Genomic DNA, 14,446 nt, shown 5'->3' with positions numbered 1-14,446 from the left:
ATCATGGGGGGCAACATGGGGCGTTCGACCCCCAAGTGGAAATTGTACTTGGGAATATCGAAAACCCAATAGAATTTTTACATTAGTTGCCGCAAAAAATGAAACTATATATGAAAAGTCGCTTATATTTGCCCCCCCCTTGAAAACCACAACATGGGCGCTCTTGGGTCGAGGTTATGTATTATATAGCTTCTGTGCTCAAAAGGGACGCTGAAGTCCAAAACAACCATCAACATAATAGCAGAACAGAAAAGAAAGAAAAAAACATCGTTTTTCGGCTGACAATTGTTGTCTTTATTTGGCAATGTACTAAATTAAAAAAAAATAGAGTTAACACGAAAATTGTTGAACATCAGGGTACTCATATGGTTAAAAAATAAAAAAGCATGCTCGAAATGTAACAGAAATATTTTTGTTTCTTGTGCAATTGATAATATTATGCACGTCGTTGCTTTTCTAGAGATAACAACTGAATGTTTTCTTACACAAAGAACAATTTAAACAAAGTTATCTTCCCATGGAACTCTACCTATGTCGCTTACAAAATAATCAGCCCATCTGTTTCTGCTTCCGTTTGCTGCGTTCCCTCTTTTTGGTGTGCTACACGTATTGGGGATTTCCTCAAAACCTTTTATCGTTAAATGTCACAATTATAAAAATGTTTCCCTTTTCTCACCTTAGAAATGGATTATTCGGAAACATTAAATCCATTATTTTTATTTAAGAGTTTACATTAAGAATTTCACATCTCCAATCTAAGCGAGTCCTATACTTTCTCAATATATAACGGGAAATGTCACTACTATAGGAATGAAATTAAATCCTTGAGTTTTACGTCGCACGATTATACCGGGTAGGCTAAAGGAAATAATGATGATGATGCTAAATGAATGAAATGGTGGTATGAGTAAAGTGGGAGGAAACGGGAGAACCCCGAGAAAACTCACGCACACGGTGCTTCTTGCACCACAAAGCCCACTTGACGCAAGCTGGGATCGAACCAGAGGTGAACACACTATCACTGAGCCACCGGATCCCACTACTATAGAAATCCCCCATCTCCTCTTCAAGAGAAAATTTTCAAAGACGCTGAAACCTGTGCTCCATTATTTTTAATATGAGTTTATATGCCGAATTTTACATCTCTAACTGAAGTGAATCCTCACATTCGGTAATTTGTGAATAAATAAAGGGAAATTTTACTATTATTGAAACGCCCCCTCTTGAGCGGGATATTCGGGAAGTCTCAAATAAATGTCTTATTTTTAATTTAAAGCCACCAACTGTGTCAAAAAATCGAAATTAGTCACGCAATTGTTAAACTACGCCAGTGGCCGCTAAAAACGTCTGAAAATGTCTATGAATAGGTCTCCGAATGTTTAACTTTCTGTGCTCTTACAAACGATAATTAGTTAACATAATTAACTTACCCTAATGTAACAGCCAGAGCTCCTCCGTGGCTAAGCGGTTAGCGTACCCGCCTTTGGCGTGGGAGGCGCGGGTTCGATTCTCGTCGGGAGCTCATGTGGTTCGGATTCCACGTTAATCAGTAGGTCCATGTCTCATATAGCCTCGCTGCTGAACGGGATGTTAAACTCAAAATCAACTCATTAATGTAACAGCCAACATTTCAATTGGTGGTATCGCAAGTCTCATGAAAGTATCTTCTGCTTTAATTTTATCACTTATTTTTGATAAGAGTTCGTCAAATGAAGTGATGCTCATGCGAAAATAATTAAAGGTTTTCTCTTCGCCATTGCGCAAATCAATAAACATGGAAGAAAATTCACCTTTAAGCAGTCGTGAGCTTACATACGGATGAACCCAGTATCGTCTCAGTTTCTTCCTTAGGATTTTACTGGCTAAGTATACAAAAACGGCGTGTTTTCTTCTTTCAGTTTCCATCTTCATTCAACTGCAGCTGAAAATAAAATGAGCTGTTTTCTATGTCTATGTGAAGTGGTTGGGCTGAGACGCCCGCACGAGTCTGCTGCGAGTCTGTTGCGAGTCTGCACGTCTGAACCGAGCCTTACACAGCTGCTTCATTTCCATTCTGTATATATTTTACGACTGAGTCCAGTGAAGGAACCTTCCTTTCCACTATGCATGGTACAATAAGAAAGGCAACTCATTCGTTTGTTTCTCTGTATTGTGCGTCATTCTCACTAGTACATTCTTTTCATCTATCGTGAATATTAGTACGTATACAATATGTTGAAATTTGGTACGAGCAAATTCCGTCAGGTAATCCATTACAAAATTGAATAAAAACAAATGTTCCTACAAAGGTATGTAGAAAAATGCCTCCTTTCAGTGGTGTGAAAGCTGCCGAAAACGACACAAAATTAATTTCAAAGCTTCATAGCTCTTAGAATTATAAGACATGTCGTAATCCAGTATAGTTGGTATACAGAAACTAGTGTACACTTTACCTAAGTATCGGTATTTCACAGTCCTTAGGTAGGGCAGAGCGAACAGTGTACAGGACGTCGCAGAAAGGAGATATTTTTAAAATACTGGTTAAGGTTAAATGACAATATTCAAGTGAATGACGGGGGCCGCGATGGCTCAGACGTAGAGCGTTCACTTGGAGTCCCTGGTTTGCTCCCAGCTCACGCCAAGTGAGCTTTGTGGCAAACAAACACTGTGAGTGTGGGTTTCCTCGAGGCTCCCTCGTTTCCTCCCACTGTCTTCATTTCAACATTTTCACTCATTTCTCATCAACACCGTCTTCTTTAGCCTACCCGGCATAGTCATGGGACGTAAAACTCAAATATTTCATTTCATTTTTCAAGTGAATGATAAGTAAAATATTCTTGTTTATCTCTTAGCAACAAAAGGTACAGAATCCGAACTTTAGTTATTAAACAGAGTGTCCTGTATAAAGACCGCAACCAAAACGAAGCGATTACCATGTAATATTCGGTATTGTAATTGCGTATGAATTGACCCTCACACTTTTCAATGATAAAAATGTTTATAATTTGTAAAATTGTAAGAAAAATAAGTTTCAGAAAGTTATTTTCTGTACAATTGTACTTCCTACCCGTTGCAACTCGAACGTTTTGAGGTTTGCTCTTTGAGAATGACTCTTCCCGTTGCAGCTGGGTCTAAAGGAATCTTCTGCCCTTGCAGCTGGGAGATGAGTGATAATACCTCTTGCCCGTTATAGCTTAGATGTAGAGTGAGAGGAGACTCTCCCGCCCGCTGCAGGTTTGACAGAATGGCGTATCCAGGGATTTATTTGTAGCCAGGGAAGCCTGGGAATTTCCCCCCTTCTAAGTTTTGACTTCCCTGTCTCTAGGTTTAATTCAGTCTTCCCAACCTGGGAAGATGTTTTCCCCCTTTCTTAGGCTATACAATCTGTTATAAAGTACAATAATTAAACTTCATGTTTTAGGAGCAATTGGTTATTTTTTCAGTATGTCTATTGTCATGAGCTGTTGGTCTTCTTTATAGAACTGCTTCCCAAAGAAAAAAAAATCTTGCAACTGGTACCACTGGGTATCATTCTTAATCTGAGTAGCACAGTAATAAGAGCAACGTTTTCTGTCATCAGTGAACAGTCACTGCAGTTGTGAATTTGTAGCTTCGTTGACAAGCACGTTGAAAAGAACAGAAGGAAATGGATGTTAGACTATATTTTAATAAAAGAAAAGCTCTGACGATGAAACGCCAAATAATTCCAGCAGACAAAGTAAGAGGCAAAGTCTGAAGATAATGCAACGTCCGAAACCACATTACAGACACTTCATCACAAAGATGAAAATGATTCGGGGCCTAGTGTTAATAATGGTGAGGTTATTTCTGGTCCCAGTGGCTTGTTCCCTTTCATCTGTGATCAAGAACAATTTGCGAGCTGGAAAATTAAACGACCGTGGCTAGGTGCTATACAGAATACTGATGACGTTCGCATTTTGTGTACTATATGTGCTTCCGTTCATGAAATCGGTATTCATACAGAAGGAAGACTGGATGTTCAAAGTGTATGGTGTGGCGGTGTTACTGCAGAAACGTCAAATGAACTTCTTGATAATAATCTATGACCTCGAAAAGCCTATTGCACACAACAAATGTTTGTCAGCATGTGAACAAAGGGATAGGGAAGAAATAAAGTTTTCAATGTCAAATGCAGAAGATAGATGAAAATTGTGAATGAAATTCGTATTGAAAAGACAGCTGTGACATTTAGAACTGCCTATGTTACTGCCCAAAATTGTCTGTCGTTTACCGAGCACCCACATCTTATTAAATTACAAGAAATAAATGGAATGGACCTCGGACAAGTTCTCTACTCCAGTGTTACGTGTGGAAATATTATTGACTGTACCTACAGTAATGAAGGAAAAACAGGCCGAGTGTTTTGCGAATTCAGATGAACCCTTCGCGCTAATGATAGCGAATCCTTCTCTATGTCTCATAAATCTGTTCTCATTGTGTATATCCATACTGTAGTTAATAAGGTGTGTAGCAATATATTTTTAGGTTTATTTGAGTTATAGGCAGAGAGGTTTGTGATTCCATGATTAAAATATGTGAAAGTATGAATCTTTCCAAAATGATATTACGGGAAAGACTTATAGCAGTTTGTACTGATGACGAAATAAATGGTAATGTGTCTTTACTGCAGCGAGAATTAGACACCAATTTATTCGTGTTTCACTGCATGAGTAATAAGCTGGAACTTGCTGTTTACAAAGTTGTTAATACGATTTCAGAGAGGAGCTCCTTCGTGGCTACGCGGTTAGCTTACGCGCCTTTGGCGTGGGAGACCCGGATTCGATTCCCGGAGGGAACTCGTGTGGTTCGGATTCCACATTAATCAGTAAGTCCACGTCTCATATAGCCTTGCTGCTGAACAGGACGTTGAACTCAAATTCAACTCAACAATTTCAGATATGGTTCATTTTCAAAACCTTGTAGAGCGATTATAGTGTTTACTTAATGTCCCCGAACAACAGGCGAGAAATCGAATTAATATCAGAAGAACTAGGTATTCGTTTCTATAATATTACTGAAGTTTTTGATATACGGTGATTAGTCTCTTCTTACCGTTCAGTAGAAGCATTGTGGAAGTCCTACTCTGCGCTAGCAGAACACTTTCGAGAAGCTTCTACAAATTTGCAAAGGAGCTTTCAGCAGCGTGCAATATTTTCGAACCTGTACGTAAAACTCACTAAGTGGAATTTTGTTTATGAAATGTCTATGCTCCGAAATGCGCTGAAACTTCTACATGTCCTTAGCTTGTTTCTACAAGAAAAGTCAGCATCCCTTGTAAGGCAACAAACAAAACTGAAACAGCTGTAATGTTCGAGAAGCGTTGAAAGAAAAAGACGGCATGTTCATCGAAGAATTACAACGTCAGTTTGAAGAAACTGATCAAGTTTTGTGGAGTTCCACTTTTACCAGAAAATAAGATTGCAATAAGCAGATAACATACGGTCTCGTTTTCCTAACGAAACGTTCAGTGGGATCGAGGTTTTCCTACAATTCAACTGGGCAGAACAATTGTCTGCAAGAATGTTAGACAGAGACAAAGAAGTAATGGAAATTTCAAAATAATAATAATAATAATAATTTTATCTGACGATTCAGCCAAAATTCTGCAAGAATTCTGAGAGCATAAGATGCCATCTTCTACTATTGAGCCAAATCTACAAAATCTTAACATGAGAATGAGTGTTTTTCCAGTTTCTTCTGCAGAGTGTGAGGTGAGACAGGCTTTTCCAGCTTAAACTTACAGCATACTGACACGAAACTGTTTATCTGTTGTAAAACCCCTCTAATCTCTTCTTTTCATTGACGTTAATGGACCAGACATTACTTATTTCAATGCATAAAAATATACTATCAGCTGGATAAGAAGTGAACACAATGCTGTTACCAACAAACTAACTGGGAAAAAGACAGTATCTGATGTAAAGCAACCTCCTATTGCTTCACTATTCTAGAGTAGGGTACGATGTGAAAATATTGTTAATCTCTAAAGACATCGTTAGATAACATGCTGCAAGTCATAGTTCAGCTTAACCCAAGGTAAAACCGACAGCCAATCTTGTCTTGTAATTGTGTTGTAAAAATTTTAAATATTGTACAAGGGCTGTTTCAGTTAGAGGAGTAAACATGAAAGAAATGTTAAAGTTCCCCCCCTAGGTAGCATCTTATTGGTAGTTGTTTAACACATGGTTATGATTCTTGAGAGACGAGATTAGTCTTTGTTCAATTCTGGATTTGTTTTAATACTATTATGTTTTGTTGGTCAAGAGTTTACTTTCAGCAGAGCAGTGATAGGTGCATACACCCATGAATCTGATTTTCTTAAATACAAGGTGCAAAATGGTACTAAAACTTACTTATGATATGAATAATGACATTTAGTACCGTCTTTCACCTTCTATTTAATAAAATTAGGTTCAAGTGTATGTGCACCTATCGCTGATTTGCCCAAAGTAAACTCTTACGTTTTGTTGTATTTATTGCTCGGGCGAGGAATTTAGTCTTCAAAGACCAAATTAGAACGGACTAAATAATTACTTGTCATAACAAAACCGTTTTACGTAGGGGTGTGACACTTGTTATGACAAATTGTGCAGGTTGCAATGTAACTATAGGACTTTTACTGGATGCTACACACTTGTTCTCAGCAGTAGGACGAAAAGTAGCAAGGTGAGCAACGCATGTAATCTAATCTTATCTAACGTACCTACCTGTATTTATCATAAAATTGTTTTTTTTAATGAAAAAAATGAACTTGGGCACCGCCTATTAAATTAATACCATAATTTCAAAGAGGGTAGATTTAAAACCAACGTTGTTCCAACCCAACTTTAAAGTTGTTATGTTATTCAAAACACAATCTTGCATGTATATTCCCCCCTTCTACTAAATCCACAAATAAATCACTGGGCGTATCTGTTGTCCGTTGCAACTCAAGAGATAGGTAGTGTATGATCAGTTAACAACTGATGCCTTCTGCTTCGAGATATTGGTTTTTATAGCCAGTCTGAGGAAGCTGACATTCTAACGGGGTAAAGGAGTGTTCTTCGTGTCTCTTCGTGTTGAATTGATTCTATTCCATCGGTGGGGACGCCATCCATCGGCTGCTTGGTGGTGCTTGTTCTGAAGTATATGACTTTGTTTACTAATATTACAATACCTACGTTCAACCGTCTAGCTTGTGAAATAAAAACGCCCCAAGACTTGGTAAATAATAACATACAAATTTGCATGAGAGATAACGTTTGGCTAGTTATCTCTTTAATCCATAATTATGATCTGACAAATTTATGAAACAATATTGAATGATGCTGGGAACGGTAAACTGGTCATGCAATTCAACTCTGAAATGCGAAATATTGTGATGTAGAACAGTGTACTTCTATAATCCATGGATGTGTTATATGATATTAAAATATTGCTGGTGAGCTCTCGCATAAGAACTGTGTAAAACTTTTGTTGTTTTCAATTGTAGATACACTTAATTTTAATTGTAGGAAAGCTGTTGGCTTCGTCCAACATTGTGCTGGGATCCTCTGTTTCTCTTCCTTTGGCGATAAAGTAAGAAAAAAATTAACGTAAATTCAATAATTACATCAGTGATTCAATTGTTGCTAAATCGGGAAAGCGTTTCTATTAATGAAAACCTCAGTCGTCTTAATAATTATTGATTACCGTATATAAAATTATTTACTGTACGATAATAATCAGTGATTAACAGTGTTTTTGGTGGAAAGAATAAATCATATTCCTTGTGGTCCTTTCCTTTCTACGCCCCTCCAACGCAGCCGAGCTACGAGAGAAAATAGGTGAACAGTTGGTCTCAACCCATAATCAAATAAGTTCAGTATGTATTTTTCCACAGTAACGTCAGAAAGAATCTATTATTTTAACAATTACAGTTAAATAAATATAGGATAAATAAAAGCTCTTGTTTTTGTAAATTTGTTAAATTTTAAATGTAAAACAATTAGGCAAAAATTATAAAAATGTATTTATAAATTAAAAAAAAATAAATAAAAGCAATAATTGCTAAACACATAAACAAATTGACATCAACAATATATTTTATAGTAATGAAAATCAAGTAAAAGCGCCATCAGTGTTAATATGACGTTATATTTGGAGACGGATATACATAGATGGTATCAAACAACAGTTCACCTTGTGACTTCCGCGTACGTTAGTTAATGCACCCTTTAGGAAAATTCATGTTCTCTTTCTATGAAAAATTATTTAATGTAGTCTCCGAACTTGAGATATTCAGGAATTAAAGCAAATACTGTCATAGGGAAGACTTGTTCCCGAATTGAAGCATTTAAGGATTGAATCCAGTACTAGTTCGAATTGCTTCAAATCTTCCAGAACACTAGATTCCGTCACAATAGTGGCTTATTGATAAGCAAGAACAAATAGGAATGGAAGTTAACATCACAATTGTAGAAGTTGATATTCGTATGAGTGTCTGTGAACGAACCAACTATAGCAGGGTCCTGGTTGTGGTTCAGAGCCCACGTTGATACTAAAGTTAGCCAAGGCAAGATCGGTGCTGCATAAGGAAGCAGAACAAAATTCAAATTTTAGGTTCTCAATTTCGAAAACCCTTGTAAGTACTTTCCATTCAATTATCTGCTTTCCTTTCTGTTTAGGAGTGGGAAGAAATAAAAATTAAATAATTCTTTTCATATTTTATAGTGGATATCAAACTAAACTGAATATGAATAAAATATCAAATTCCAAATTAACTTCCCTTTAGTTATACTGTATATTAAAAAGCAAGCTTCCAATAAAATAACTTTAAAGTTTGCAGAAATGTTCTTAAACTTATTCCGCCTTATGCAGAGTCGTTTTGAATTATGACTAGAGTCATACTAAACGCTTGATTACTGCAGGAATCTTATGTTAGTCGAACCCTTTAGTATGGCAGTAATCACGCGTCAAAACGACTCTGCATAAGGCCCATTATGTTTACTGATGATTAGTTATGATTTTAGTTCTAATTTATCATTTTATAGGCTCGCCCATTCCGTCAAGCTTTCATGGATTTACCCGCATTAATACAACGCAAAATTCTGGAAACACTACGTAAGATAACATTTAAATTATATTTAACTCTTACTTTATTAACGTAACTTATTTGGGATATTTTACCCTCAAAGATAGTATGTCGACTAAACGTGTGAAACATAATAAGGGAAATGTAAATTATTGTTTCAGTAAATATATATAATCGAATATATATTATCTTTAGTACTTGAACGTAAAATACAATGAAGTGATATATTTTGAATTGATATATTGGTTTTATTGATACCAGCATAAATAACCAAATAAATATTAATTTGGGTAATTAAAATCTCTAAAGGCAGAAAAAATTATTGTAACTTGGATATAACTCTAGAATACTGTAATTTCACTTAAGTTTTACTTCTCTGAAGTTAAGTTTAAGTTACTTTTGTCATGTTATAAAATAATAATAACGTTTCGGTAGTGAAGTTTATACCTCACAAACAATATTTGTAGATATTTAAAGCTATCAAGTGTAATTTGTACGATCAATGGGGCAATTAACTGTAACATTATGTTACCAGAAACTATAAAGAGGCTAATTTATGTATCTTTAATTTGTAGAACTTCGTAATAGTGCAGAAGATATGAGAAAAATTATAAAATTTAGTATAACTCGCTTAAAACGAATGTATTTGTGTGTGACATATTAAGCCATTTTTAAAAAAAAAAAAAAAATCCTTTCATTCAAGAACATTAGGACATAACTTTTTGGTAGCTGGGACTACAGGAATTGATCATTTTAAATACTGTAGCAGACAAACCAACGACTATGTATATCATACATTCTGTAACATCTTTAAAGATATTTAGAGACCTTTGACAAAGTTTGATGTAGATGTGGTGTTAAAAACAGGTTTTAGCAAGTAAAGTAGGTTATTTTATCCATTACTAAATTTGATCACTTGCAACTCTTGCTAAGGAAATGTTGACTATTTGTTCTTTCTAAACTATATACAAAGCAGAATTAGGTGTTAGCCTAACCCGACATGTAATAATGTAATGAGTAATGTTGATTTATAAACAAATCGTTGAAGAGCTAATGGTTCAAAGAGCCACTTCTTGGATTTATCGCTACTGCAATTAGTTTGTAAAGACTGTGTTATAGCCGCGGAACGTTAAACTTAAGTAAGTTTCTCAAGGAGCAAAATTCTTAACATATTTTAGATTCTGTTTAGACTGGAATTCGAGCTGTATAATATAAAGTGAAATATCGCGTATCTATAAGAGTATAAATATGACAACTTCCAATACCTAACATACCATTGCAGTATGTTTTCATATAAACGATTTCTTAATTTATCACAGAATTGTTTATATTTGCAAGAGCATATTCGACATTTCCAGGTCCAAATGTTTCCATTTTTATTATTTATTTATGTAATGAAATGCGATGTCCCTCGTGTTTAACCAGTTGGTGTGTGTCTTTAGTGTTGGAGCCACGGGTTAGAATCCTGGAGGAAACTCATGTGGTTCAGATCCTGTATTGATATGTGGGACCGCGATTCACATAGCCTCGCTTCTGCAAGGAACGCTGAACTCTCATTTATGAACAAACCATTGTAAACTTCTAAGTCGCTTAGTCCAAGGATTGAACACTTGGTATTAAATGAAACAAATTACGTGCTGTAGAGTCTGGGTACAAGGAACTTTTGACTCAAGAACTTTTAAATAGACTAGTTCTAATTTGTCACTTTATTATTATTTGCTCACTAATAAAATTCCAGACGGAACTGAAAGAGTCTAATTAATAGGGAGACAATATGTTGGAAAGGAACTTCAATTTTTAGTTATTTGGGCGGTTAGTTCATCACCTATGCCATGAAAACCATGAGGTTGATTCTCTCTGAGAATACTATTATTTAGATTATACATCAAGCAATAGACCCGTGCGAACATCTTAACTAACCATTAAGTAACGCGTGAATATTCTGCCTGTTTATACCCACGTTTGATTCTTGTAAAGAATATTGGGCAAATACGAGTAGTCCATTGAATTTCGCATTAAACAACAATAAATTGATTTATGTTATATTTCATAAGCTTCATTACAATTAACTTATTGGTATTTGTTTAGTATGTTATTCTTCCGTTTCGATGAGAAGTCGAGTCAAGGTCTAGATATTATACTATCATCTTATCACATCATTTCTGAAACTGAGGTACGGGATGAAAATTTCCGAAAAGGAGGGAAGGGACAACTCCTAGGATATTGAAACTTTCCTTTACTTATTTTCGAAGTGTCGAATGTCTGGACTTGCTGTCTGGACAGAAGTTGGTTATGAAATACTTGGTGTAAAAATTCTTATATAAAACTAAGGGACTACATGTCTCAATATTTCCAAAGAAAATCCTCTCCTCAGAGAGAAATCTGAAATCAATTCAATAATATCTAAATTTCCCTTTCTTTTTATGAACGTTTCAATCTGAAGCTTACTTTCAGTTGAAGATGTGATATTAGGTATATAAATCCATAGAAAGATAACTGGAAAATGGGTTTCAGAGTTCTCAAAAATTCCGCACCGTATTTGATTTTTTAAAGCATTTTCCATGTTTTTGTAAGTCTCCTTTAAATGTGCAATAAGTACAGAGGATTGTTGGTTGCTGTTGTAAAGAAGCACACGCCCTTCAAACTTCTCTTGTTGGAGTCAATGAAAAGCCTCCATTCCTCTGCATTATATTCATCAATTGTGAGTTTTATCATGAGATTTCTGATGTCTTTGCAAAAAACTAAGATTCTGTCAGCAGAAAAATATTGTACAAATTGTTGCTCATGATGTCTAAAATGTCAACAGTATGGCCCTGAAGCCAATACATTCTTTTCACTAAGCCTTGAGCTGCAGAGTTCCGTTGTTTACTTGGACAGATTCAAGTCTCGCACTAAATTGTTGAATTCGGTTTAGCAGTTTCCTGTTTTCTGCCGTAGTACATCTTATCACTACATTCGGTGCTACTACATTCCATTTCGAAACAATAAACAGCACAACTATCACCACAATAAAATATAGGGCGATAAGTTGTTCTCGCAATCGTAGCTTACACAGCCCTGTTATTGCGTTCGCGACGTGTAACGCGTTGTGATATCATCCAGTGCTATCAAATATTGTACTTATGTTAGCAGAATAAGTAACTTAACGCCTTTTATTACAAATTCAAAGATAATCAGAAGGATATAGCATCGAAAGTGTTTTTTATATTTGTAACTATAATCAGTACTTCTTCCGAAATATACATTTGTACGGCTACTTTCCTCTCCCCCAACCCTCAATTTTAAGAAAAGTGTACGTGATAGAGCAAAACTAATTGTATTTTTGGATTTCGCAGGTCAAAATCATTAAGAAAATGTTAATAGTTTCCAAACAGCAAAATCGTTGTAGAGCAGTGTTATCAATAAATAGAAAATATATAGTATAGATCCGGTGTAATAAACTTTGTCATACATGGAAATTACCCTCGCGTAAGAAGTTCATCTCGGCCATTATCGCATTTTTATACTACGGCTACCATTATCGCATTTTCATCTCCCATTTTCTGTTTATATGATGTAATAAGAAGAAAAGGAGATTATTGTTAAGGTAAATTAGAAGTAAACGTGAATAAAGGTAAAATAAAAAAAAATAATATACGGAATTATATCAAATTGAAATATCATTTTCCCATTTTTCTAATTGTATAAAATTCAATGAGCTCTTTCTGCCATTACATAATACAGAGTCTGTCGTAAAATGTTAAGGAATTTAACAGAGAACTTACTGTTTGTATCCATACCATGTCCCTGTGTTGATCAATGCATTTGACTATGAACTATTTTCTACATGGGACATATGATCCCAAATATGTAACAATGGTATGGTTTATAAGTAAGTAAAAATTTAGCTGAGGTAAAAGATGATGCAGTACCTAAAAGTAGACAATTAATATGTCAGAGACCTTAAAATAGCTATGCGTTATTGATCTTTTGGCACTGCTGTAAATACTTAATCTCAAAAATGTCTTTTATAGGTTGCTCCGCTCTGTCAGGAACTTCGTTATTTTGACAGTAAGATGGACCAGAATTCAGAAATGTTTTTTTTTTTAGCCTTTCAGTGGGTCACGAACATTTTTAAACTGTACCATCACCTTTACCAACATCTTCGGATAATCTAGAAATCGGTCTTATATCGGTCTTATATACATCTACGCAATTTGGTAGAATGAACTAACCAGACATGAGTACATTATGAAAACGAATACACCCACAACAAAACAATTAATACAAAAAATGTAAACCAGATGTACTCAGGGCTGAATTTGCTACTAGGTTCACTGGGACCAAGAGCGTGGTTCAAATTTTCGTCCAACGTGCTGGTTTGTAAGCACACCTTGGACGAAACTTAATAAGTAAGACAAGAAAATGGAAAAGCTGGATTATAATGATAATACAGAACGATTAAAATGAAGAAAATGTGTCATGCTATTTCTGATCATTCAAACAATTACAGACGTAAATTCAAAATTAACATTTTTTACTGTTGCACTACAACGTATTGTGAAAATAACTCTAGCCGTTCTGTTTAACGCTATTTAAAGCCTTTCCAGTTGATATAGTAGCTATAGCATTTGCTTTTTATTCAAAGTGTTTTGACTTCGATTGATTGTGGTTGGGATAAAACAGAAATTTTATTTTCAAAGATTCACTTTCACTAATATTCCGTGCCTTTTAGCGTAAAGAGCATCATCATGGGAGAGTTGTACTTTAACCAAATTATTTCATTTTTCGTTTTTAAAAATGATTTATAACAATTCAAATATGTATTTGCAACAGACTCAAAACAAAAATTCAACTAAATTTGTGCCAAAACCTTTAAACAAAGATATGGATATTATTTTTCTTATTGTGTTAGTGTTTCGTGCGTCTGGGTTAGCGACGGTAAAAAGTTAATCTGGTAATGGATGTACTCGTTTTAAAGACTTGAACAATAATAATCTATTCGTGGTGGCATGTTTGAAATTGATTTCCAATATTACATCAACAACCTGAAAATTGTTGATGTAATATTGAAACTAAATTGAATTGAACTAGTAGCGAATTGAAACTAAACTCGCTCATCTAATTTCTTCTAATACTACACTTCCCGTTTACTCGATTCCCATATTATCTGGATGTAATTGTTGGAGTACCGATTTGGTAACACCATACAACATTTAAAAAATGTTACATTACTTGTAACTCTAAATAGAAAGGGTTATGAAGGAAAGAATGTTTATGCTCAATGGTATTCAACTGTTCAGGTAGATTATCTGAAAAAAATATTCAACTTAATGATGTATTACATCGTTTTTAACTTTCATCATTTCAAAAACTGTTTCATTTTTAGACAAAAAAATTGCTCTGGTATCTAAT

General features: G+C 35.0%; 1 long non-coding RNA gene across 1 annotated transcript in view; it reads left to right on the top strand.

Annotated features, from left to right (window-relative positions):
- Positions 1 to 14,446, top strand: part of LOC145683466 (uncharacterized) — a 58,446-nt gene that overhangs the window by 27,736 nt on the left and 16,264 nt on the right. Inside the window, exon 3 of the long non-coding RNA XR_014131113.1 lies at positions 9,012 to 9,081. This is a non-coding gene — a long non-coding RNA (uncharacterized LOC145683466). The remainder of the gene's footprint in view (positions 1 to 9,011; positions 9,082 to 14,446) is intronic.

This window comes from Thermobia domestica, chromosome 4 (genome assembly GCF_964235325.1).
Source record: "Thermobia domestica chromosome 4, izTheDome1.hap1.1, whole genome shotgun sequence".
Classification (NCBI taxonomy): Eukaryota; Metazoa; Arthropoda; class Insecta; order Zygentoma; family Lepismatidae; genus Thermobia; species Thermobia domestica.
The sequence above is the reverse complement of the archived record's forward strand: the minus strand, read 5'-3'. Positions and strand labels throughout refer to the sequence as shown.